The sequence below is a fragment of the Ambystoma mexicanum genome, chromosome 7q (genome assembly GCF_040938575.1).
Source record: "Ambystoma mexicanum isolate Mex_15411 chromosome 7q, UKY_AmexF1_1, whole genome shotgun sequence".
Taxonomy (NCBI): domain Eukaryota; kingdom Metazoa; phylum Chordata; class Amphibia; order Caudata; family Ambystomatidae; genus Ambystoma; species Ambystoma mexicanum.
This window is the reverse complement of record NC_090941.1, coordinates 976721631-976746066: the sequence shown is the minus strand read 5'-3', so window position 1 is coordinate 976746066 and position 24436 is coordinate 976721631. Positions and strand designations below refer to the sequence as shown.

The 24436-nt window shown below is 47.0% G+C and overlaps 1 protein-coding gene across 2 annotated transcripts in view; it reads left to right on the top strand.

The window, feature by feature from the left end:
* The window catches only part of GDPD5 (glycerophosphodiester phosphodiesterase domain containing 5), a 1185048-nt gene that overhangs the window by 139480 nt on the left and 1021132 nt on the right, over positions 1-24436 (top strand). Inside the window, exon 2 of one of the 2 annotated variants that reach the window (XM_069640072.1) lies at positions 5519-5601. The exons of the other annotated variant lie outside the window; for it this stretch is intronic. The gene's annotated coding sequence lies outside the window, so the exon portion shown is untranslated. The remainder of the gene's footprint in view (positions 1-5518; positions 5602-24436) is intronic. 2 annotated transcript variants of the gene reach the window in all.

Below are 24436 nucleotides of genomic sequence, written 5' to 3'. Positions count from 1 at the left end.
CATGTGCTGCCATTATTACGCACCTTTACATTTGCATGCTCCATAATACTTCTGTTACAACAGTTTGTCATTTTTCCTACTGACCCTTTTTCTGTGACCTGCACTACATGTTTCTAAATCCATATTCGTGTTGCACATACATTTTGGAAATTCTAGAATGCTGAGGTTTGCACTCTCATAACCCTCTGTTTGTGGAAGTTAAACTGTTTTCCTCTAATAGTGAAATGCTGAAACTTGTCCATAAAATGCAGTGGATACGTATTTTGTAGGGTTGGTGCAGAAAGCCTCTGGTTTTAGCATCACGGGGAATGCGAGCTCCAGATCAATGGAAATAAACTAGAGGTCTATGCACTAAAGACTTAGACATTTCTTCTAATAAATGCACTTCTAACCATACACTTTGCCATTTTCAATAACTGTCTAATAGCACACAATACATTTTTCATGGGCTCCCATTATTCCCATTTTACATTTGCACACCCTATAGTGCTTCAGTTGGAACACCTATTGAATGCCACACATTTCGGTGCCAACGTTCCTCTGTGTGACCATGCGATTAATACATCTGCAACCATATCTTATCTACACATATATTTGTGAAAGCGTATTTGTATGTTCGGGGTTGGCCCCATAACAGTTGGTGGGCTTATATTTTGGCCCGAGGCCGACATACCGGTCTGGGGTGTACTGGCAATAATGAAATCTGACCAACCCACCCATGGAGGGCGGGGTCCGGCCCTGTGCTATCAGTATAGGTGATCTCGGGGGGGGGGGGGGGGGGGGAATTGCCCATTTTGCGATTATTCCAATTGGAAGTCGGGACACAAGGTCGGCATACCAGTCTGGGGTGTGTGAGAAACCAGAAGGTGTCTCACCTAGTAAGTCCCTGTGGATTTGTCATCCAGGTGACCAGGACACGGCCATCACTTTTACTTTCAGTTCCTGGGGGTGGACCAGTGCGGGAGGATCACCTGGGTGAGGGATCTTCACGTAGTGGGACACCGCATGGTGAGACGGGATATTCCCTTCCCTGTAACACCTTTACCCCATCCTACCCTGTAGGATATTTAGGAACTCTACCCCCCCATTTTTACAAAACCAAGAGAGAAAACTGACTAACACCCAAGCAGTATACCGGAAGTGTCCCAATACAATGGTCCGGTGAGGTCAGGCAATTGCCTGACCATTACATACACCTGACTTCCATTACACTTCACCACATGGATAAAAGCTGTAGCACGAACGCACACTCTGAGCGAGGCAAATCACACAAGGAAACAGCACTTTCCATACTACATCTGAACGAGAGAGGAAAGATGGCAAACAGAAGGGGATCATGAGGAGGCAAATTCCCTTGACCTTTTCGACACGGAAACGCTACTTTCCTAAGGCCTTGAGAATAGGAAACCTAAGACCAGGAAACCAGGATGCACAATCCTGCATTGTGTGTTGGAGATACCCGGGGCCCTCCCCTGTCATTAATCAATGCAAGGAGATTCACAAGCTGCCGTGGTACCTTCCTTGACTCCAAGTACTAAGCAGCTTCAGTGAAGTCAACACAGCCGGTGAGTTGGGGAGACCAATGCAAGACCGGTCTCTGTTGAAGCCAAGGTTGCAAGCAGCAACGTTGTATGGCGAGCGCTTGAACTAACATTGTTAAAATGCGTGTGATAAGAGACGCAAGTGAACTTGAACTGCTCATGAGTGATTAAATTTAAAGCAAGCTACAATACCTTTGACAGAGTGGTCCACCACCGCGTTGGTGCTCAATCGAAGATCTCTGTAAGTACCTAGCTGAGAAGTGACAAAAGTAGATAAACCTGGACCGAGCCCAGTGGAGGGAGACCAATTGAAAGAGAACAAATAAATGCAAATCGAAGTGGCCCTGCAACGGGTCAAACAAAATCCTGCGTACAGTTAAAAGTCTTCAATTTTGATGAAGTAGAGAAAGTTTGGACAAGTACATGGATTTGGTTCAAGCCTGGCAGAGGGAGACCAATTGAAGGTTTTGTGTCACAGTGGGTCTGAGCCCAGCGGAGGGTGACCCAGGGTGAGAAATAAATCATGTAGGAGTAACAATCCTGAGAAGAAAGGAACTTTAATGTTTTGTCGTGTTGCATCAGGCCCTCTGAAATAAGAGACTTTGAATGTCAAAGAGGCTTTGGCACAGAAGGCCCTAATGTTGAAGGTTTGAACTGCATCCTCGTGCTAGAGAAGCCAGGGAGTGTGCTAAGCTTAAGTATGTCGCCTTGTCCCGTGCTGAAAAAGTGGGGAAGGGGAGCCAACATATCGAATATCCTGACATATCATTTCTTGAACACTTTTTTTTTTCTTTTGTATAACATTATTTCCCACACTATTTGTATTTAGAAGTAAGGATTGGCAATATGTTTATTAGTATAGGCCCTTTTATTTTGAGAGACTCTACTAGGATTGAGTTATTATTATTGGATGGTCGTAGCTTGCTCTGATCTTTGGATTTAGGATTAGATAGGCGTTTTTCAAACCCAATTGAAGTTCAATAAACACCCTTGAACTGTGATCACTTGTATCTGTCTTACTGTTTGATACCATGCCTTCCTTACAGTGCACTGGCGATGGTGACATTTCCCCAAACCCCACCCATTCGCCCTGCACAGGAGTCGAGGGGGGGTCTGGCCCTTTGCTATCAGTATAGGCGATCGCAGGAGAATGCTGATTTTGCAATTTTACAAAAATAGGAAGTTATGACACCATAAAACACACACAAGCCTATAGCAGATCTCCACGTGCATACCCAGGCAATGCAGGGTGGTACCGATAGTTATTCCATACTCTAAGAACATACCGTAGTAAGGCTTTGCTATTTCTACAATTCTCCAATTGGCATAGATTGACGCTTACAAATTCATATATGCCCCTGGCTAAGTAGGCTTCACTTTCCTCACTTTGATGATCCAGTTTAAGTCTAGTTTGATGATGCTTCCTTGTTGATTTTTAGTTGCGTTTCCACAATGCTAGGCCACTGGTGGCAGCGCCACATGGTGATGATGAGGTGCAGAGGTTTACGGGCACTGCTGACAGTGGGCAGCATTAGAACATCCCTCCCCTGTCTGTCGCTGCATTGGAAAATGTCTGATCATTTCCTTGAGGATACCCAGATGAACTAGTGATGCCTCCTAACTCAGGCTGTGTTCCGCAGCTCTGAGTCCTTACGCAGGGGCGAACCCCAGGGTCATCATCTGCAGTCTCCTGCAGCCGTCCACAGAACCGGAAGAAGGACTTGTAACAAATCAGTGGAATTCATTTCTTCTCCCCAAGGGGGAGCACCCCAGCCCTCCCTGTGAGGCTAGGGAGGTGAGCCCACTTCACAACACCCTCCCTAGGTGTACAGACAAGTGGGACCTCACCGAGAGAGACTCCCCCTATGGGGACAAGGACTCCTGTTCCTCTGAAGAACTCCTACATTCCTTTATGGCCTACTTGGGAATATCGGGTAACTTGAAGGACATAAAATATAGAGACTGAGAAAATAAGATGCTACCATTTGTTATTGTCAACCAAAAAAATTAAAAGCTGTCTGTAGGAATTCCTATTTAACTTGGAAAAAGAACTGAACTTGAGAGAGACTCTGCAGCAAGCGGAGGCTGAGCGACACTTATGCCGGTCACAGAAGCCTGTGACAAATGCAACACCTGAGAGGGGAGGATATTGTGCAGACTGCAAAGCCTGCGAGTTTGAAAAATGAAGGGACGCTGAGCGTCCAGCAAGAACGAAGAAGAAGGAATTAGTAGTGTCATGAGATCGATCCTGTGGTGGACCGACCGCATACCGTCCGGTTACTCACAGAGCAGTCAATCCGTAACGAAGGAGAATACGGCGCTCGGGACGCTGGAGAGAAGCAAGAGGCAGAGAAAATGAGGAAAGCAGCAATCTCCGAACATACCAATATCCGTGTGTTGTTATTCTAGATAAGCTCTGTTAAAGAGGAAAATGGGAGAACTATGGGGAATAGTTCTGGGACTATTCATACTCATCCATGTGATATACACAAGAGAGTAAGAAAATGGAATGATGCCGACAAGAGAATCCTTAATATAATAAAACTAGAAAGAGACACTTGAAGTTAAGAAACAAACACCTGAGAAAAGCAGAGTGTTTTAATGAGAGAAAAACAAATATAATAGGAACTTTAAGGCACACTAAGAGTGAGAAAGCCCCGCCTGAGGAAAGGCAATTTGGAATATCTATCAAAAGACAGAGAAGCTAAAGGGAGAATATTGTGACCTAAGAAAAAGAGAAGAGGATATGAGAAGAGATTTACAGAGACTGGGTATCACGACACTGGGAAAGGGGGAAACCACCCTGGATGAGCAAAGTAGTTGTTGAAGGGTCAAGAAGAGGGGGGGCACTGCTTCCTCCCCCTCTTTTAGGTCTGCGCCCGAGACCCTGGATGCCTGAGGACTAGCATCTGGTGGCGCCTCCATGCCACCGGATCTCCTCACTCAAGGCCTTTTCCTCCGCTGGCTACCGAGCCTCACAGCCTCACCCCCCCCCCACCACCTCCGAGCGATGCTGGATAAGGAAACACACGGATATCCGGGTAAGAGAGTAAAGGACTTCTTTTAATGTGTATGGGTGTTTTTATTGTTTACTTCTACTTACCTGACTCTCTACCATTGACAACCACTATACCATCCAGACCGCTCAGCAGCTGCTGGAAACTTGCAGAGGAAACGATAGACGGGCCTCCCCTGTCCAAGGACTTGACTGGGCTTAGCTGGCAAGAGCGTTAAAATGCTCAGGGTAACAGTTAGTGACGTGCGAAGGAAGCAGGGGGTGCTGAAAGTAGCTTCCTGGGGGTGCCACAGCCTAGAATGAACCCCTGTGGCTCCATGGACTCAACTTGTCAGGCCACATATGTCGGGAGCTGCCTGGAGTAAAGGTCCAGCTGCAAGCTTCGTGCCTGGTAAAACCCGGTCACCAACACGACCTGTGAGGCTCACAGGTGGCCAGACCGGCTAGGACCACAAGATCAATGCTCAGGCTGAAATAAAGAAATGAAGACCAGATGATAGACACTCTCCTTGTGACCCATAGGGGTATCCTGTCACAGAAAATATAGCAGGACATCTGCCCCTTTTTTATAAAGTCAGCAACCTTTTTACCATTCAATATTTTTTTAATAATAACAGATTGATGAATATGGATGAATAGAGAGGTTTTACAGCACCCACCAGATGATTCTTTGAAATAGTGAAAAGGATATAACAAGGTATGTGAACATGGATAAGATTGACATGACTGATATGGAATTGCTCAGACCATTGAATATTACTCAATCTGTAAAAGACATAGGGGAAAGTGAATTTGCATTAAATTTTCAATTGCACAATGTAAATACAGATGCGTGAATATTCTGAGCACCAACATTAGTTGGTAAAACGAAGTATTATTTAAGTTAACTTGGACGAAAAGAAAAATGTAACCACTTTATAATAGTTTTTTTTAAAAAAATAATTTTGGAATTTCTTTGTAGATATTGGTTAAAAACAGCCCCTTAAGAAGAGAAATACAATCTCGAAACGCGTGGGCAATGAAAGAAAACATCTGAAGAAATCGGTTTGTGATTAATTATTATTTTGTTTCTAAATAATTGCAATAGAAATACTGTTAAGTTGTTTCAATTGACTGTGATGAAAAGAAGGTAAATAGCTACCCGTCAGTAGGGTTAGCTTAAATCCAAAAAGTTGGGCTTATTTATTGAGCCACAAACAGTGTGCAGGGGACGCAAGTTCCCCAAATTAGGGAACTTATTTCTAGTTTCTCTTTATACAATCCATATGCCAGGGCTGTAGTTTTCTCCTCTGCATCTGAAACATCTAGTACATACTAACTCTAAAACAGATAATACCTACAACCAAAACCTTAGTGGACTAAATCCTTGATATAAGGGAGTGCAAGGTATTTCAGGAACACACAAGTTCCTTTCTCATGCCTACACAAAATCCCAAACTGTTGGCATTGCCAATGATTGTTTCTCTTGCCTCCAAAGCCCAATCCATTCCTTGGACAGGGGAGGCATGGCCATTGTTCTCTCTTCTAACAGCTCCAGGGTGGGGCGGGATAGTGCAGTCCTTGGGAATTGGAGAGAAAAACCGGTACGTTGAAGTGAACACCAAACGTATTCGTACACACATTAAATAAAGTGCTTTCCCCCCCCCCCCCCACCTTGGTGTCCCTGTCTTCCTTTAGCTACTTTCCGTCTGGAAGTGAGCAACGTTCATTATCGTGAACAACCGTGCAATGACTCTCCCAGTAGAGTTTGAAGAATGCGAAGGTGAAACCTTTTTGACCAGCTGCCCGTGTCCGTTGCCAATGGAAGATTGTTGTCACAGTAGGGGAGGCAGAAGGATCATAGGGCGCAGCAGGAGTCTGGAAGGCACACTGGGCATCAAGGGTGGGGCGCTGCCCTGGCTCCACCACAGCGCTGCCTGGGCTGGCAGGGAGCACACGGGAACCGTCCGGACCATAACGGCATTGCTTTTACCGCTAGCAAAAGCAATCGTGCAAAGATTGAGACTGTGTACAATTCCCAAAAGGTTGCGGACAATCGCCCCTCCCCCCCTATCCCCCCGCCGCAAAAAATGATGCACAGGTCCAAGTGAATAAAGCAATACATTTACACAAGTCAAGTCTATAGTAATGGTCTGCATGAACGTGACCCGCCTCCAGGGCAATGCTCTTCATGCCACACACGTGAAGAGAGGCAAATGAATGTGTCCATCATTGCATTGGCCCGCCCCCTGTTTCAAAGGTATAGACATGAACTGTGTACCTCCCTCACCACCACTGTATCGCTGATGCGAGAGACGTTACTCCCTGAGACGGCCTTACAGACCCTACCCGGGTGACCTCACTGAAGCAATACATCTGCAGGCGATGGGAACCCCTGGATGAGCTGTAATCCTGAGAGAGTTATCGCCACACAGCTGCAGGGTTTTCTGTAGGCAAATAACATCTTGGATTCTTACCAGTCAGGATTTAGACCAGGTCATGGCGCAGAAACAGCCTTACTGGCCATCTGGGACAATCGTCTTGAAACTGTCGATAAGGGTGACATCAGCATGCTTGTCATGCTTGACCTGTCGTTCGTTACAGTTTGGCATACTTGGTCCAGACTGGCATCAATGGCCCATGTATCCAAATAGGCCATAAAATGATTTATTTATCTTTTGGAAGCATTACCAGTAACTTGTGGAGTGCTACAAGGTTCATCCTTATCGCCTCTATTATTTGATGTAATATCCATCCTTTACTTAAAATTTTTGCCCAATTCGACCTGCAATATCGTTCATATGTGGATGATATGCAGATCTATGTCAGCCTAAAACAGCGATTGGAGGCTGTGGAGCGTGTTTTAAAGTGTGCAGAAGAAAATCTGACTTTCGATGCTTGTAAACAAACTTCAATTAAATCCCACAAAAAACGAGATGATGGTCTTTGGTGCTAAAAGGAAATTGGCCAACCTACATTGAAAGTAGAGCAATGTCTGTAATTGTTTTTCCTCCACCCGCTGCAAACGATCAATTGACTCAATCTATTTGGGGATAATTGCAATGCCAGTCACCACCTTCAGAAGGAATTCGCACACAGGTGCGGGACAACAGCATGGGGAGACGTGGATTGTCTCTGTATATGCCTCATTCAAATGCAGGCAGTCTGACATGAAAGGGCTCAAGAACGACAAGAAATCTTTTTGTAAAAAGTAAAAGAAATTCGCTTATACGCGCCAGTATTTCTAAAGAAGCTAGAATGTGCCACGCGATTTTATTTATTTATTTAGCAATGTATATAGCGCTCCCAGCCCGAAGGCATTTAAAAACCTCCTTGTGTTCCTCTGTCCTCCGTAGTATTGTAATCCCCAGCAGATGGTGATCCCGTCGTGTGGGCCGCCTGATGGTGCTTTGGCCCCAGATTGCCTTGTGGGTTATCGCAGCCTAGTGTCCTCTGGATCATGTGCTTGCTGCTTTGCAATCTTGGGCCAGCTGTTGTTTATTTCAGTTTTCGTTAATTAGCTCTCATATCAAGCCCCTCTGCACCTGGGTGATTGAATCTTTTGCCTGCCATGCATCATCTGTCTGTCATTGGATCCATGTCTGCTCCACTCTTTATCCGCTCTGTACATATATGCAAGCATGTGTCTCTCCATGAAAACACAAAATGTGCGATACTCTCAACCAACAGCGGGCGAGCTGCTATACCCGATTCTATGGACTGTGGCCTTTTACAGAGGTGAAATATTAATTTGCATATCATTCTGGACCCACTAGCAAGGTCAGCCCTGCACCAAAATGCTAGGCAGTTAACCTCTGAACAGGAGTACAGGCAGCAACCCCAGACACGTGTGTCTGCCTGTAGAGCGTCATCAGTGACTTGCAGCTTGACACTCTATAGGAAACTGAGAGCAGGATGTTGGCTTCTGTATTACCCAAACACAGGACAAAATCCAATCTGCTACACAACTATATGCAAAAATTGATAATCTCCCAAACAAAAACCAACAAAAGCTACAATATTCTGTACTAGTGGTTGTGGCCTACTTGGGGAAAGTCTCAATCACTTTTCAGATTTCGGTATCTTATCAGAGAGCAGAAATATCCATTTACATATCCTTCTGGTCCCACTCACAAGGGTTGCCCTGCACCAGAAGCTAGGCAGTCTCCTCTGAACCAGACTGCAACCTGCAACCCATGACCTGTGTCGGAGCTGCCTTGCCCTGCTGCACGAGGAGGGCCGTAGGAAGGAAGGGAGCAATGCAGGAAGTGGGGTTGGTTATGAACCATTTCTTAACTGCAGATGGTTATCAGGGCATATTACCGTTTTGCTGGTGTGGTAAAACTGCTGGTAATTCCGGCACTTTTACAGCACCAGCAAAACACAAGTTTGCCGGTGAGGGTTCTGATTTACCTGCAGCCAAGATCTGGAGGTAAATCTTGCCCCCACTGGCAAAAAAAATACCGGAATTGCCAGCACCGGTATTGTACAGTGCTGGTAGTTATGGCAATCCCCCTCCATGGGGTCCTATTGGGCTCCATGGAATGGGGATTTTACAGCGTTCCTGCCACTTGGAATATGCCGGTAATTCTGGCATTCCAAGTTGTGGTATCCTGCCGGACTTACCGGCAGGATACCACAAACTGTAATGAGGGCATTTGTTTGAAAGAAACAATACATTTTGAGGGCAGGGGTTAAACCGAGGTACAGGCTTGCAATGACCAAATTAAAGTTTTAGGGGTGCCAGTGTTTCAGGGATGGGCAGGGTGGGTAAAAGGTGCCTTTTCGGTTCCCCAGATAGTTTGAATAGCACAATTTGCGGTCTCCACCCGGCATTCATCCTTGCAAATATCATCATACATTGACATTGATCAAATCCACTGATTGCTGTGGTTCCATACAACATTTGGGTCATTTACCAGTTCCTTTAGCAGCTTATGGCTTTAGCTGTGAATGCCTCCTAACAAAGGTTGTGTGAAATCTTCACCAACAAAGCAACATTGGAGCAGTTTTCCTTAGTTCTCTTACAAAAAATAATAACTTGTCATTTTTCTCAAAGAATGGAAATGTTTTTGCAATTTAGTTTTTATCTAGAAATTGACGCAAATTTGTGCATAATTTGCGCGGTTAGTGCGAATTTTGTTGGGTTGAAATTCATCTATGTGGTGGAATCTCGCCTGGACTCTTGCAAAGATACTGTGGAAGGGATTGGCAGGATCTGGCCCACCTCTAGCCCTCGCTTAACCTTGCAGTCTCACGCCTTCCTCTCCTTGACATGATCTGGAGCCTTGGAGAGTTCCTCCAAATGTCCTCTGACCTTCTCTGTGTCCACCCGTCTTCTCCTCCTAGAAGCAATGATTCTGTTGCAGCTTAGCAAGTTATGATGCACAAAAATAAATAAGACAACACCATCACGTTTCCGTGGTAGCGATACATTGATGAAAGAGTCTTCACTAGCCATCCAATGGTTGTGAGGCCACTTTTCCTTCTTTCACTATTCCATTTCTTTGGATTGCCTTTGGTAATTAAGTTGATTTTTGGTTTGATTAGGTTATTCTATTGGCTCAGTTCTATGGGAATGCAAGAACCTTTTAATGGATGCATGCAGTGAATCTCTATGAAGTTAGCGTGCAGAAGTGGTTTTGAGATGTGGACGCGAGCTTAGTTCAAAACACAGGATTTTGGCACGATTTACTTTTTCCTGTTTTGGGGATACCTTGGAAAGAGCTCTGTCCTGCAGTGGGTAGTCCAATTCCTGCCACTGGCACAGACACTTGTGGCAAAACCACCTACCTACTGAAACGGCGGCATCGCAAATTCCTTAAGCAAGGTGCACTTTAAATAGCGGGGACTTTGTACATATTTACTTTCCAGAATGCCATTTTATTTTTTTATTCTTTTAACATTTTTGTTTTTTTGTTGGATTCTGTGGCTGAGCTCTGTTCACTAGTAGGGAAGGAGTAGAGCTGCAGAAGTCAAGGAAACATTTAGGGAAGAACCACGCAGCACTCTTATTATCCCAGATATTTTTCTGCTGCCACTTTGGATACGCAGTTGTCAGGAAATCTGTGCATTCTCTAAATCTTTTTGTTTTCTTGTGACTTTTTATTCTCGAAATCTATTTCTAAATCCTACACATGCATCAACATTGAGCGATCAGATGTCCAAACCTCAATTCCAGGGATGGTGACCAAAAAATTGATATGTGGACAAAGCCCAATGGTGATGAGGATGGAACACTGTGGGGACTTTCTAAAAATCGGGCACCACAAGTGTCCGGTGCTGACTGTTCTCTTGGATCCTTCGGGTACAGAGTCTTACCTAGATATCAGAGTTCCATGTGTTAATAGCCTCGCAATAATATCGCCATACAAATATTTCACCATATTTTTGCGGTGATATTAAGCCATGGAACCTGTGGGGGACACCCCTGCAACATTCATATTTTTTAAAAGGGAACGGGGAACACATCCGCAATCCCTGATCCCATTTACCCCATATATTATCCCCACCAATAATATCGCCAATGGCCTTACCCCACGACCATAATAATGGCGATATTATTGGTGGGGATAATATTACCTGATAACAATATCAGACAGTCGGAGCATGCAAAGGATTTGACCCCCGCATGACGAAAGGTTTTCTGAGGAAACATTGTGGAGACGGGGATGCAAAACTGAGGGAAGGGCAAGCCGGCCTTTGAGCGCCAAGTCGAGGGATGCTAGGGCGCCTCCATATGGCCCATTTGATTCAATATTTGTTTAGATAGAGCAGATGGGCAGGGCAGCGCCCTTCCTCAGAAAGGACTGCTTTATGCAAAAACTCAAGAAAGACTGAATTATTTTTGAGTTTTCATAATGTTTCAAATCGTGTTCCTAGTCTCTGGGATGGAAATAAATACATGTTCAAAATAGCTCCTGGGCATAGATCCTCCCTCAGTGAGGAGGAGCTCCCTCTGGAGAGCAGGGTGGATGTACGTAGTGTTGGGAAGAGGGGACGATCGTCCCATGCCCTAAAGAGTTTCCGAATGAGATAGAGACCTGTGAGCATCTTATAGGTGTAAAGACTGGATAGGGGTGTCTGTACTCCTGCTCTCTATATGGCAGAGGAGAGGCCCAGATGACCTCAGCCAAGATTCTCTATTGTTGGTAGCAATGGACGAGTAATCGGGACCTAGCTTCTCAGGAGGTGATGCAGGCTGGTTCTTAAGTACGGTGCTCGTCGACGACGGAGTGTTGGCGTCCTGCAAGGAAGAGGCGTGCGGGGCACCTCGGTGACGATAGTTCAGGACCGCAAAGAGTTTGAAGAACTGTGGCCCAGCAAGGGCGTCGAGTCATCGGCGTCTCTGTGGTCTTTAGGTGGCGGGAAACCCACCAGCGGATGCTCCTCAGCGCGTCGGCACCCTCGACTTTGACTTGGGACAAAGTGGTCGACGGTGCAGGCGAGAGCGTCCTTGGATCAAATATTACTTAGGCAAAGGGAGCACGGCGGCTCCGGTCGGCGACGACGTTCGTCGACAGTGATGGACAACAGCGCCCGGGTGCTTCTCCTTGTGATTCCGTGGTGGTCATCGTCTCCGGTCGGCAGCCTGTCGTAGGTCTGTCTACCAGGGAGCGCTGGCAAAGATTAGCAGTGCACGATGGTCCCCCGTAGCTCGGGAAGAGGGCACCTAACCAGGTCCTCTCTGGGTCAGTCCTTGGAGACACAGCAGCTTTCAGATTGGTGAAGTAAAGCAGCAGCAAGACTTCTCTTCCAGCAGGGCTTCAAGGTTAAGCTTCAGTTTCAACTCCAGTTTCTCTTCAGCTTCTGAACACGAATTCTAGCAGTGAGAGGCCCCCAGATATACTAGTTGATCTCCCATTCATTCTGCTGTGTCACACTCAGGCAACCAATCGGTCAGAAGGGCATTCATTCATGCAGGCAGGCAGCCAGTCCGGTGCATATTGCATTCAGGCCATTCACTCCTCTCCAGGCACTCACAACAAGTTATGTGTATTGGGACAAGTACCCAGCCATTCAACACTCCACACTGCATGCATACCAGTTTCGGGCAGAGCTGTCTCAGTCATTGTGTCAAACACCAGAAACTAGACATACACAACAAGAAGTGCATATTCGCCACACACTCCATTCACCCAGGTCCCACCTACAGGGTGTACCCACAACCTACAGTCACTGGGAAGGCTCCAGCCAGTCTGGCCTGGGCTTTACAACAATATGGAACTTCCACCCAACAGCCAGTCAGGGGGAAGGGACAGAGTCGGGGCTTCCCAGGACTGGAACTTCCACCCAACAGCCAGTCAGGGGAAAGGGACAGAGTCCGGGCTTCCCAGGACTTTGGGAAAACAAGGTAACAGGCGATAGAAAGTAAGAGGCCACAGGGGCCATCTTGTTTCCTATCGGGAATCAACTGATTCCAATGCAAGGGTCTGGGTATCCCAAAATGGAGGATACTCGGAGCACCTGTCAAATTCAACATGGAACTGCCACCAGCCCATACCCTGCTGTGTTGGCCACACACAGGGGCTCAAAAACATACACTAGGGGCACAGGGTTGTACCCCCCACCCATGGGTGCCAAAAGGGTATCCCATGGGTCTGTACACCAAACCAAAAGAGTGCTGCACCACCAGGAGTCCCACATGAACTCCTGCACGGAAACCACGACAGAACACACAATAAAAACCAGTAAAGGACAAGGATACCGAGGCTCTGTCCCTCTGATGCATTTCCGGCATCACAATAGGTAACTGGGAAATTTATGAGGGGCGGGGGGGGGAGGGTTGATGAAGCTGCCTCATGGGTATATATTATTTGCTTAGGTGTAGGTTCTGCCAAGAGTGAAACACCATTTTAGAAACTAGCTGCCATTTTAGAATCTGGGCCTAGTGCCACGGTGCAGCCAGGACAGAAGGCATAGGGCATAGATATAGACATGTGAATGAAGGGTCGGGTTGCAGCAGTGAGAAAAGCCAAACTCACGGACAGTCACAAACCTCTCATTGTCTCATATTAGTAGCATTCATATCCCAGAAGGATAGCGCCCTGCAAGGCCATGAGGGGGCCGGGAGTTTCCTGTACAAAGTTATCCCACAAGAAGGGCACGAGCCTCTGACCTTCCCCAGCCCGAGCCCTGAGTAATAGTGCCCAGTTGCCCCTGTCCCAAGACCCCAGCATTCCAGAGTACCAGCCAGTCCCAGACCACCGATCATAAAACTGTTAGATCGCCAGATCGCCAGTTTATCAGAAAGATCACAGCAGCATATTCTGGACCTGTGTGATTTGTGCTGCGCGGTGCCAGGGAGGGAAAGTAACACATTTATCCCTGAGGTGGGAAGAACTGGAATGGCACTGACACTTCTGGGATCGAGCTGGGGTTTTAGAGTTATTATGACCTCAAGAGTATCCTCTGCGCCCATGTTTGCAGTACCAGGTGCACATTAGACCACCAATAAGGAATGCTATGATGTGCCCTTATAATTGCCAATTGGGGACCTCCCGCCCGATGACGTGCAAAGAAGAACCCCACGTGGAAGAAGATGGACAGAAGAAGCTGGGTCCAATGACCTGGCATCCCATATGAAGTAGGCCGCCTATGTATAGGGTCGCAAAAACCAGCTACGTGGATCTGTAACCTATGCAATGTACGTCAGTTGGTACGCTTTGTACCTTTATGAACTATCGCCCGTGTTGATGTCGTCAGAGCGCTCCATGGCAGCAGAGTCCTTTGCTGGCACGTCTTTGTCTTTTTATGGAAATAAACCTTGTTCTCCTTGCAAGAGGTGTGCTGTGCCTCTTTCCCTACTGGTGTCAGCATTGAGGGGCTTCTGTACATTTTTTAACCACATGAGAATCAAGCGGTTGTTACTTTTCCCATGCAGTATAATGATCTATTTATTGACACATTAGACTTCAGAGTGCATGACATTTTGGAAAAATCACAAGTATATAATATAGTCCGATTTAAAATCGTTCTGGGCACCCCAATCAGCCAACACCAGTCACTTGTAGATATTTGGATGCATGCGCGGTGTAAGCCCTCCCTTTTTGAGCCGCACTCTGCTGCAACGTACTGCCGAGACTCTGATGGCAAAGGTGCGATGGCAAGAGGCTGTCAAATGTCTCCCCTTGGAGAGCGGCGTATTTGTTTATGTTTAAACGATCATTAGCAGACGTACAGAGGCATAGGACAAATTCCTGCCCAGGCTATCTCAATATACCCCCTATGATGGAGCTAAAGGCGTAACTGCTGGGTTTAGCGGTTGCATGGCCCACGCCGCCAGTGATTAGCATCGCATTGTGAAACTAAATAGCCTCGGAATTGGGGGGGGAAAGATGCATTGAATAGCTCAAAGGAGGCATTCAGTCTCCTGGTCTCAGAGGAATGCGGGATAGGTGGATGACAGCCCAATGGGTTAATGGCCCTACTCACAACTAGCTTTCAAAACTGTCACCCAGCACCGCCACCCCTGCCCCCCCCCAATGTTGAGGCTGGCTGTGCCCCTATTTGGATGGCACCGGTTGTCTGGCAGTCCAAAGTAGCCCGAGGTCTGTGCTAATCTAACCGGGCCCTTCTACGCTGCCACTAGGCCCAACAGGTTCCTGGTTATTCCCAGATCTGTTGTAAGGAGGCTTTGGCAGGCCATATGCTGCACGCCTTTGTGTCGGGACTTCGTACCTGGCAGCAAGAGCCACTCTGCAGCATATGATTGGATCTTAATTGGTTTTCATTGATTGTTGCCTATTCTTGTTTTTGACTATTTATTGGTTTGTTTGCCTGCGTTCCAGTGCTATTGATTTCTTGTGAGCATGCCCGCCATTACTTTTGATTTATTAGGAGTATTTTTTGTGTGTCGATAGTCAAGCCATGTATAAGGTGAAAAACTGTATCTTAACCCTAATGACAGACCAATATCATGTAGTGGCAAAATTTGAGGCATGCATAGTCTTATGACACAGTGACCCAATGACATATAGATGGCCCTTTCGTCGCTAGATCTTTTTGCGTTCTCTAAAAGTATTTTGTGCAACTCTGCTGTATGGCCGCATACTTCTGCAGTATTCTGGTTAATGTGCCAGTCTATTTAATAATCTAGGTTGCTCTCTGCATTTGGAAAGCCCTAGTTTTAGCTGATTCTCTTTCATGGAGAAGCTACAATCAATCCTATAGATGTATGGATCTTTGTCAAAAGTAAGACTTGAGCACTATCCACAAATGATCTTGCGAAATATAGAGAGGGGCTTAAGGGAAAGAAATAAAACCTCTGGTTCGTACAATGAAGTTACTCAAATAGAAAGTGGGTGGAACAGAGGTAATGAAGCGACAAAGTTACCCAAGGAAGTGCATAAACCGCAGTCGCCCTTTGACGCTATGTGCAGTCTAACTTCATGGAAGGTCTTCCAGAAGGGTCTGAGGCCAAGGCTTTCTCCAGCCAATGGGTGTGGGGGACACCCCTATAACACAAGATGCAGAAACTGACGGTGAGGTGATACATTGGGACAACCTGGTCAGTAATGTATTATTTGTTTTTGAGACCCATGAAATCTCAATTACTTCAGGAAGCCTTCAAACCTGGGAGTTGCATGCATAGGTTAGTTCTCATCGAGATATCTTGAAGTGCATCGCTAACCCCTCCATCTTATTTGAATATCTATTAGCGGAAGGGAAGGACGTTGGCAAGATCGCCCAAGGGCTGGAATGTTTATATGAACAGGGATCAATACTAAGAAAAGGAAAGCAGAGAAAAATGTATTGAGCAAGTCAAAGACTGGAATATATTACACCATTTCTTTGTATCACTTTAATATATTGGTCATTTTTAACAGTGACCTGTCCAGAATTGGCAGATCTTGTCATCAGGCCTTTGCCTCCAAATATGGTATGAAGGGAGGTAGGATTACCTCAGTCTTAGAATAGATGGTGAGTTGATCATTAAGAGTTTCGTGCGTTCCTTCACCATATTCTGGTCTGTAGATTTTCCTTTGATATTTTCCCATCCTCTTGTGTTTACCCATGTTCCTTTTCCTTCTACAGACTAAGCTCTGTATATATGCCTGGCTTGGATACATTACGGCAACTCTTGGACAATCAATCGTAGGAGCTTTGATGCTACTCTGGTGGCGATTTGGTGCAGTATAAAGTGCTATTAACATAACATATTGGTGGGACGAATCAACTTCCGGGGCACCATTGGTACAGGGATGAATATTGCTTTCTAAACCATCAATCAGCCCCACAAAACTCTATTACACCAGAAGGGATCCAAACAGATTGCAAACACAAGCAAATTATAAACCTCTGTGTCCAATTTCGTAACGTGGATGGAACTGCAGGCTTATCAAGGTCGTGGATCTTTGGTTAGTTGCAACACAGCGAAAATACAATTACCCAATGATAAAAGGGACTGTCCAGTCAAGGTTGTATAAAAATATCTACTCTATTATTATTCAACAGACAGTTCTAGCACACTACAAAATACAACCCATCCTGTTTAGGAATGCAGAGAGCAGACCGTTTCAAGAAGGAAAAGTTATGCACTCTAAATATTGACAGGAGGGTAGTCGGTAAAGTAATCAATCACAATTGTTCAAGGATACTTTGTTTTAGAATAAAGTGAGCAATGCGTCATAAAATGTCACGGGGGGCCTTTGGAGAAGGACCAGGGGGACAGAACCACAATGTATCTTGTGCTTGTAGAAGTTCTTGGTGCTCGACAAGGTCGAGTCAGATTCAGGGCTCTTTGCAGCTTCTGCAACAAAGTTCAAGACGGGAGACAGCTAAGGGTATCCGGTGGCAGGCAGTACGGTGAGAGAGGCTGGTCAGACGGCTGCAGGCTGGCCTACACGGCGACTCGTGGTCAGGAATCGTTCTCAGTGCTAGTTGGAGGGTCTGAAGCACTGGTCAAGGCATCTTGGACAATGTTGGCGACTGAGGCGTGACAGTCAGTAGTGCAGTCGGTTGCAGTTCGAGGGGCTCGACTGGATCGAAAATGTCCTTTAAGGTGGATGCTGGTTGATGCTTGTCGATGCACTCCTCCTAGCTTCTTCACTGGGCGCATGTCATCCTTTAAGGCAGATGGTCCAAAGCTGAGGAGAGTGTTGCAGGCAACGGCGTGGTCCTTGGTTTGGTTCAGAGATGCTCTGGCACTTCCCACCTAGGAAGCTTGCTTGCAGAGCCTAGCAGGCCACACTGTGTGCTGGCTGGGTACCTGTTCTGGAGCTGCTGGAGGGTCCTCTCGATTCAGTATCTCCCTCTGTTCCCTGGGAGATGTTTAGGGGAGGGATCTTGCTTCCCTCTTTGGAAATCCTGGCCTTCCTTCACTGACAGTAGCTGTAAGACAGACTGTACCTTCAGCCAGGGTCTAAATGAGTTCTTCTTGTTACTCCTTTCAAAGTCTTCAGATGATCTGGCCAAAATAGGTGTCCGTCCAGAAAAACTAAGCACCCCTTGAGGGTCCGGAAATGAATGATAATTGGTTGGCCGAAGACCAACCGCCTCATTTACAGTGTAAGAATATATATTCATTAGTTATTACGTAGCTATTAGTTTAACTAGAGTGAAGCCATTTTAAGATGACCAGAATTACCATTTTTTTTTCTCTCTCTGCTCTCTCTAACGTTGCCACTTTGCCTCATGTAAAACTGCTTTGCTGTAGATATTATTTCGCTTCAATGGTCCAAGGCTATTACTGATTGTAAGATGCTCCGTTTGTATATATGTAACTGATGTATGTCTCGCACTCTCTTGCGTCCCCCGAGGTCTGTTAGACCCACTTGGCCAACTGGGACTATTTTGTATTGCAGTAAACCCTAGATTTTGGGAACAGAACCTCGTTACTGGCGTATCTATTTGTGTGTGGTGACTGTGCCTTGTTTCCACATCCGAGGATCCCTCAGGGGCCCCTTCATAGGTGGTTGACCCTTTTAAAGCCAAATGGGCCACAGTGATTGGTGTAGGCTAAGCCTAGCTTAAATAACCAATTCTGGTTCCCCACCAAAAATCTCCTGTATGCATGAGGTCATAACTAGAATGCTTTGCAACAGAAAAGGTAAAGCGGTGAAAACATGTATTACAAAGTCCCACCCTTCTTCCTGTCTGTTGAAGATCAAAGGGTCTCTCTAGCTAATGGAGCTCTCTGTGGTTCCTGATTAAAGCTGCAGGTCTTCCTTAAAACAGCTGCAAGACTACATTTTCAGTCACTGCCAAACCACAAACTCGTAACTTCTGAATGGTGTCCACCTGCGGGGATGACTACTGTAAACAGCTGTCGCATACATGCCATTTAACTGCGCTTGATATTGAGGAGCGGGAGCTGGCTTCAGGTTGATACAGCGCATGCAAAGATTGTGGGGGTTTCCTGTCTCCATTGTTAACCTCTGCAGTCAGGACCCATGTGGGCATGTTTGAAGTGTACTCTATTAGTATGTTAATTTCTGCCACAATCTGCAGAGGGTGAACAAACGGACATGGTGGATCCATGGAGTCTTTGATGGTTAATTTAGCTGGCCCTGGCAGGAGGAAGCTTTTGGCACTCCCCTTCTGACATGCATTGTCTACTACTCCACCTGTCCAATCCCAACTAAATATGACCGCGAGGAGTGTGCATGTAGGATATGACCACCCAGAGTACACAGGTCTATGTGCATGTCATATGGTGAGCATAGGAAAATGTGTGCAGATTAGCCCCACGCATCTTCCAGAGGTTGATTTACCATCGTTCATGGCGGATGGTCGAATTCCTCACAATTGAGGCTCCACAAAGGCATGGCTTGAAGAGGAGCTAGGTAACCCAGTTGATTGTAAGCCCAGGTTTAGTTTATTTTCAACTATAGTCCTTTGTCAAGCTTTTTCCAGCGCAGGACTTAACTGGTGCAGATGCACAAGACCAGCTGTGCGTGCCGTGCCTGTGTAGGCTAGAAAGCGGGGCTACCATGCAGGTGTTTGAGGGTTTCTCGTGGGGCCACGTTATAGTTTTCTGAGTACATTTACTTATGTAGGCCCCAAGAATGGGTTTGTATAGCAAATGGTACTAAAAACATTCTGATTTACATCATTTTTCTGTTATTTTTCCAGTGCACGAATACACTCTTGGGCAACATAACTGCCGTAAATAAGCCATTAGTGTTTAGAAAAAAAAATTATTATAAATACCTGTCTTCACTGAGGTAAACCATTTGATTTCTAATGCTAAAGTTAACTGCAATGCATGTTTGAAAGCCAATTGCATAGCATGACCTTGTTCCTAAGGCAACCTGAACTAGATGGCATGCCACTACATGTACATCTTTCCATCCTTGTGGCTCGTCCTCGGGTGGCTGGAGTTCTTTTTTAGTTGCAGATAATGATTTTTTTTTTTTAATACAGCGTGCATTCTAAAGCAAATAAACACTAATAACAAAAATGACTTCAAAATGTAACCTACAAAGTGACATTTTATTTCACCTAGGAGATTTCCACCTCAAATACCTTGAGGGTCATGCTCTGGACTATTATGTTTCGAGCATGTGGGAAGATCCATGGTCAGATCTGTAATATGGGACGGAATTTAATAGGTCCATTATTCAAACCCCTAATCGCCAACCTATTTGGGGTGCATGCGTCCATTCCTATTGTGTTTCACCAGTGGGTGTCCTCAGGCCGGCGTGCCCCTCGCATTCTTGCGTATGGCACATGGTTGGGATTCCTGCAGCTGTTGGCTCTCTTTTGACGAATTGTCCTTCTCCCTCCCTTTGTATTCCCCTCCTGCTCAGGACGTAAACGTGCTTTGCACCTGCTTGCGTTGCAGATGGCAAACGCAGATTTCAAGGGCATTGCTATTAATCTGCAGCACGTGGAATCAGTCCACCGGGAATGCACGCCGAAGCTTCAGAAACAGGGCCAGCCGTATGGAATGCAAGGTTCCCTTTGTGGACCTTCACATGCAGACACGCTCCAGGGGTATGCATTGGTGTGCGTGCTCCGCTGCAGCACCACTGCAGTGTGCCGGGCTTGGGTCGAATCTCTGAGACTGGATCTCCTGGATACACCACGTCTACTGCAGTGTAGGAAATCTGCAAGACATTACTGCGCTGGAAACCTAGAACACCCACATTTACAGTGTAGTTGGAGAAAGGGCAGGGACGTAATTTCACCAAAATGCCAGGGGTAGCAGAAGGGACATCACACGGTCCTTGACTTCTGATGACATCACAGAAAGTGATGTAATTTGACCCCACCTCAAAGTGTTATGATGGAACACAAGCTTTCACCCCTTGACAAAACAGGAAGTGGCATCACATAGCATTGTTCCTAAGTACACTACGAAAAATATGGTTACAGTATCACTGTAATGTGATGTACATTACATACAAGATTGGATCGCCATATGTATCGTTAGGATCAGTGTGTATAAACCCATATTACCAAATGACTGTGAACGGAAGCAGATGTCCATGACCAAATGATAATGATGTTTTTATTATATAGCACTTGCGCTTAAGCGCTTTATATATAGAAAAAAAATACACCCAATATCACCCAACCTGCATTGGTACTCACCCCCTGAAGTGTGCCTGAAATAAACCTTAAATGAGTAAAAAGACACTTTTTTGTTTTCTTTTTTTTATTTTTTCGTTTTTCTTTTCTTTTTTTTTTTAGGGTTAGCATGGGAGACCACGGGGATAGCCAGGGGGACCTCAGAGGTAGCATTTGCGACCTTTAATAACATCTAAATGACGTCCCTGAGAACAGGGTGGCTTTACACAGACGCAGAATGGTGTAAGGTACAAGTTTGGCCGCGGGACAGAATGTACAGAACCTGTCCTCTTTACCCTTTTGGGCCAGCACATTGATAGAAGAGACGAGGCTAAAAGGACCTGCCACTGACCCCCAAATCCTGGTCTGCTAACTCTGTGGGACTCAAGGTATGGATGTTGGAAATACTTGGGCATCTGTTTTAATGACTGTATTCAACAAAGATCCTTCCTCGTCTCTGTCGACATCAGGTAATAATGAATGTCACCTGAATGCCATGATCAAGGAAGACGGACACAATCCCTTTTGACGTGCATAAGCAGAGAGCGGACTGTGTGGAAGAGACTCCTATGGAGGGAGGAGAAGAACCGCTATGCAGAGGCGAGCCTCTGTAGCATCAATGTCCTGGAGGGGCAGAGCTATAGCGGTGGTGTGAAGGAAACACCTGCTAGCTGGAGGATGGACACAGGGTGTCTTGATCGAGCAAGAGGCGCCGGTCAAGGGGAGAGAGGCGACGGGACGACAACCATATTCTTGGGTGGCGCACTGAAGAGAAGTGGTGCGCCTGGTACCCAGCAACGGATGCTGAGATGGGCAAGGAGCTTGGGGTCCTGAGCGCCAACCAACAAGCGTCTTTCCCACCGAGAGTGGTACCGACAGGAAAGACGCTACCGACTGACTTATGGAGGAGAGCGAGGCCTATGACTGCTGATTTCCCAGAATACCGAAACAGACACAGATACACAAAACAGAAAAATCGAATGGGCACACAGCCCCACTAATCCAGAGTGAAGGAGCTTCACACCCCGTCTATCAAGGCTGGAATAGCTGACCAGACTATCAAAAAAGGAGAAACATAAGTCCTACTCTAAAACCGAGTGAAAGGAAGGTGAATGCTCTGCAGCACGGATCGCAAAAGTGCATGAGGCCGCAGGAACCTGTGTTATCTGAGGGAACAGATGCCCTAATATACATTTTGTGATTGAGAAATACGATATTTATCACACAGCCACAGGACCTTGGGGAGTCCCAGCACCATGAAGGTGAGAAATAAAGAAGTGCATTTCAAGTAATCCTAGAGGGATTGGAACATTTAAAAATAAGAGACCATTGTCTTTATCAAGGAGAGAGTGAAACCCATACAGCAGATGACTCTAATTTTACCCAAAGGACTTGATAAGAAGATTGTGAGGGATATATAATTATGTTCTAAAGGAACTTCAGACTGAGTGCAGGTCAATTACAATTTGGCCCAGACAGTAGCACATACCAAGGTTATTGTGCAAGCTTCCCCTTTGTATTTTGGACTCAACATGCACCCTTAGCTTTAGTTTTGCTAGGTATGGAATTTCCCTCATAGCGATGGGGCTTGTTAGGTGTCTTTTTATTTTAGTTTATTTTTTTAAATAAACACTGTCGACTATAACCCAATGCAGTCCAAGTCCTTCTTCCGGTTCCTCACACAAGATGTATGAATGTCAGAGGAGGCCTGTCTGCTAGTGGTCATTCTTATAGCCAGTGTGGGAGGGGATAGTTTCTGTTGGGTGGCAACGACCGGATTACAAAAATGTACTAGCACTCTGCCCATACTGGTTATAAAGGGGGTGGGGGGTCGTGTGATGTGCCTCCCTTTTGATGGAGTGGGGCTTATGTGGCCCCTTTCTCAGATGTAGGAGGTCTCTGCAGATTCCCACACCCTTAAATACAGCAGGTCTCTTGGAGGCCAATCTGGAGCCCTTTACAAAACAACACCGGTTGAGATCGGAACTCTGGGCTCTTTTTGCCCGGTCTCTGCCAACTCTAATACCGATTCAGTATTTTGAGCTAGCTGAGGTTGGAGTTGGGGTGGTGGGGCGGTGGGGTCAGGTTTTCATGGGGCATGCAGTTGCAAAACCCTCCTTGAAAACTTCCATATTGAGGCTCAAACAAGCAGGGTTTTTCCCCCACGGGCAAGAGCCTCTGGAGCTGACAACGGAAAACGTCCTCAAAAATGGAGGAGGCAGCAGGGTAACCCCTGCGGGGTCATGCCACCGGGAGCTGGGACCCTCACCCGGAAGGGCAAAGGACAAAGGGGCGGAACGGCGCCAAAAGCCGAATGGCCCAAAAGCCCGCGAAGGGGAAACAAAAGGAAAGGGGTGGGGCTTGCAGGATATAAGCAGGCGGGACCAGGGACCAGGCATCTCGCTCTTGCACTGGGACCCGGTCACCGCCACCTGACAAGTGCAAGGAATTTCGTTAGAAGCCCAGCTGATCGGACCTCGGAGGGTCGGGAGAAGGAGAAACGCAAAGCGGCGGCAGGAGGAAAAGGCAAAGGACTGGCAGCTGGATCGCCCGCCCAGCAGAAGGAAGGAGGATCAGCGGCAGAGCCGGGAAACGCGGTGAGAAGCGACCGCAAGGAACCAGCAGGCGGGATCGCACAGCCGGTGGAGGACAGCCGGCGGGCGTGGAGGAGCAGCCCAGCTGATCGGGAGCCGCGGCGGGAGAAGGCGTGCTCAGCCCGGGACCAGGAACGAAGCGACGAAGGCGGAGCGGAGCTGCGGGTGAGCCCGCCCAGCAGCAACCGGAGGACAGGCGTGCAGCGCCGGCGGGAGGGCAAGGGGCCAAGGGGCAAGGAAAGGCGGCTAGGACACACGGGGCTGCAACCCGGTCGAAGACCCAGCCGGAACAGGACAGGGGGAACACCAGCCGGAGGCGCATCCTCCCAGCGCCAGCCCACCCTCCCCCCCCTCTCACACGAACAGAAGCGTCCCGGGCGGAGGGGCCAGCGCAGGGGCACGCAGACGCCCACGCCCTCCCTCCAAAGGAAAGAAATCATACGGCGGGCCGCAAGGAGGCAGCCGCGGGGGAGGAGCAGAGGCACCAGAACAGCCCGAGAGCCCGAGGATCACAAGGAACACGGGCAACAGCAACGAGCGGCCCAGGAGGAGCAGGAAGCAGGTGGCTGACCCATTGAGAGGCCGCCAAACAATGGATCTGGCGTCATTTATGGAAATGGCCAGGGTGGCAGCAGCAACCCATGGCCCAGACTGGATGTCCAGGATGGTGGCCCAACCTAGCCAGGAAGGGCGCAGCCAGGGGGTGGAAAGCTCCCCTCTGATGTTTCAGGACAGTGGCAGCGAGGCCACCGTGGTCGAGGCCGAGATCCACAGCCTGGGGGAGGAAGAAG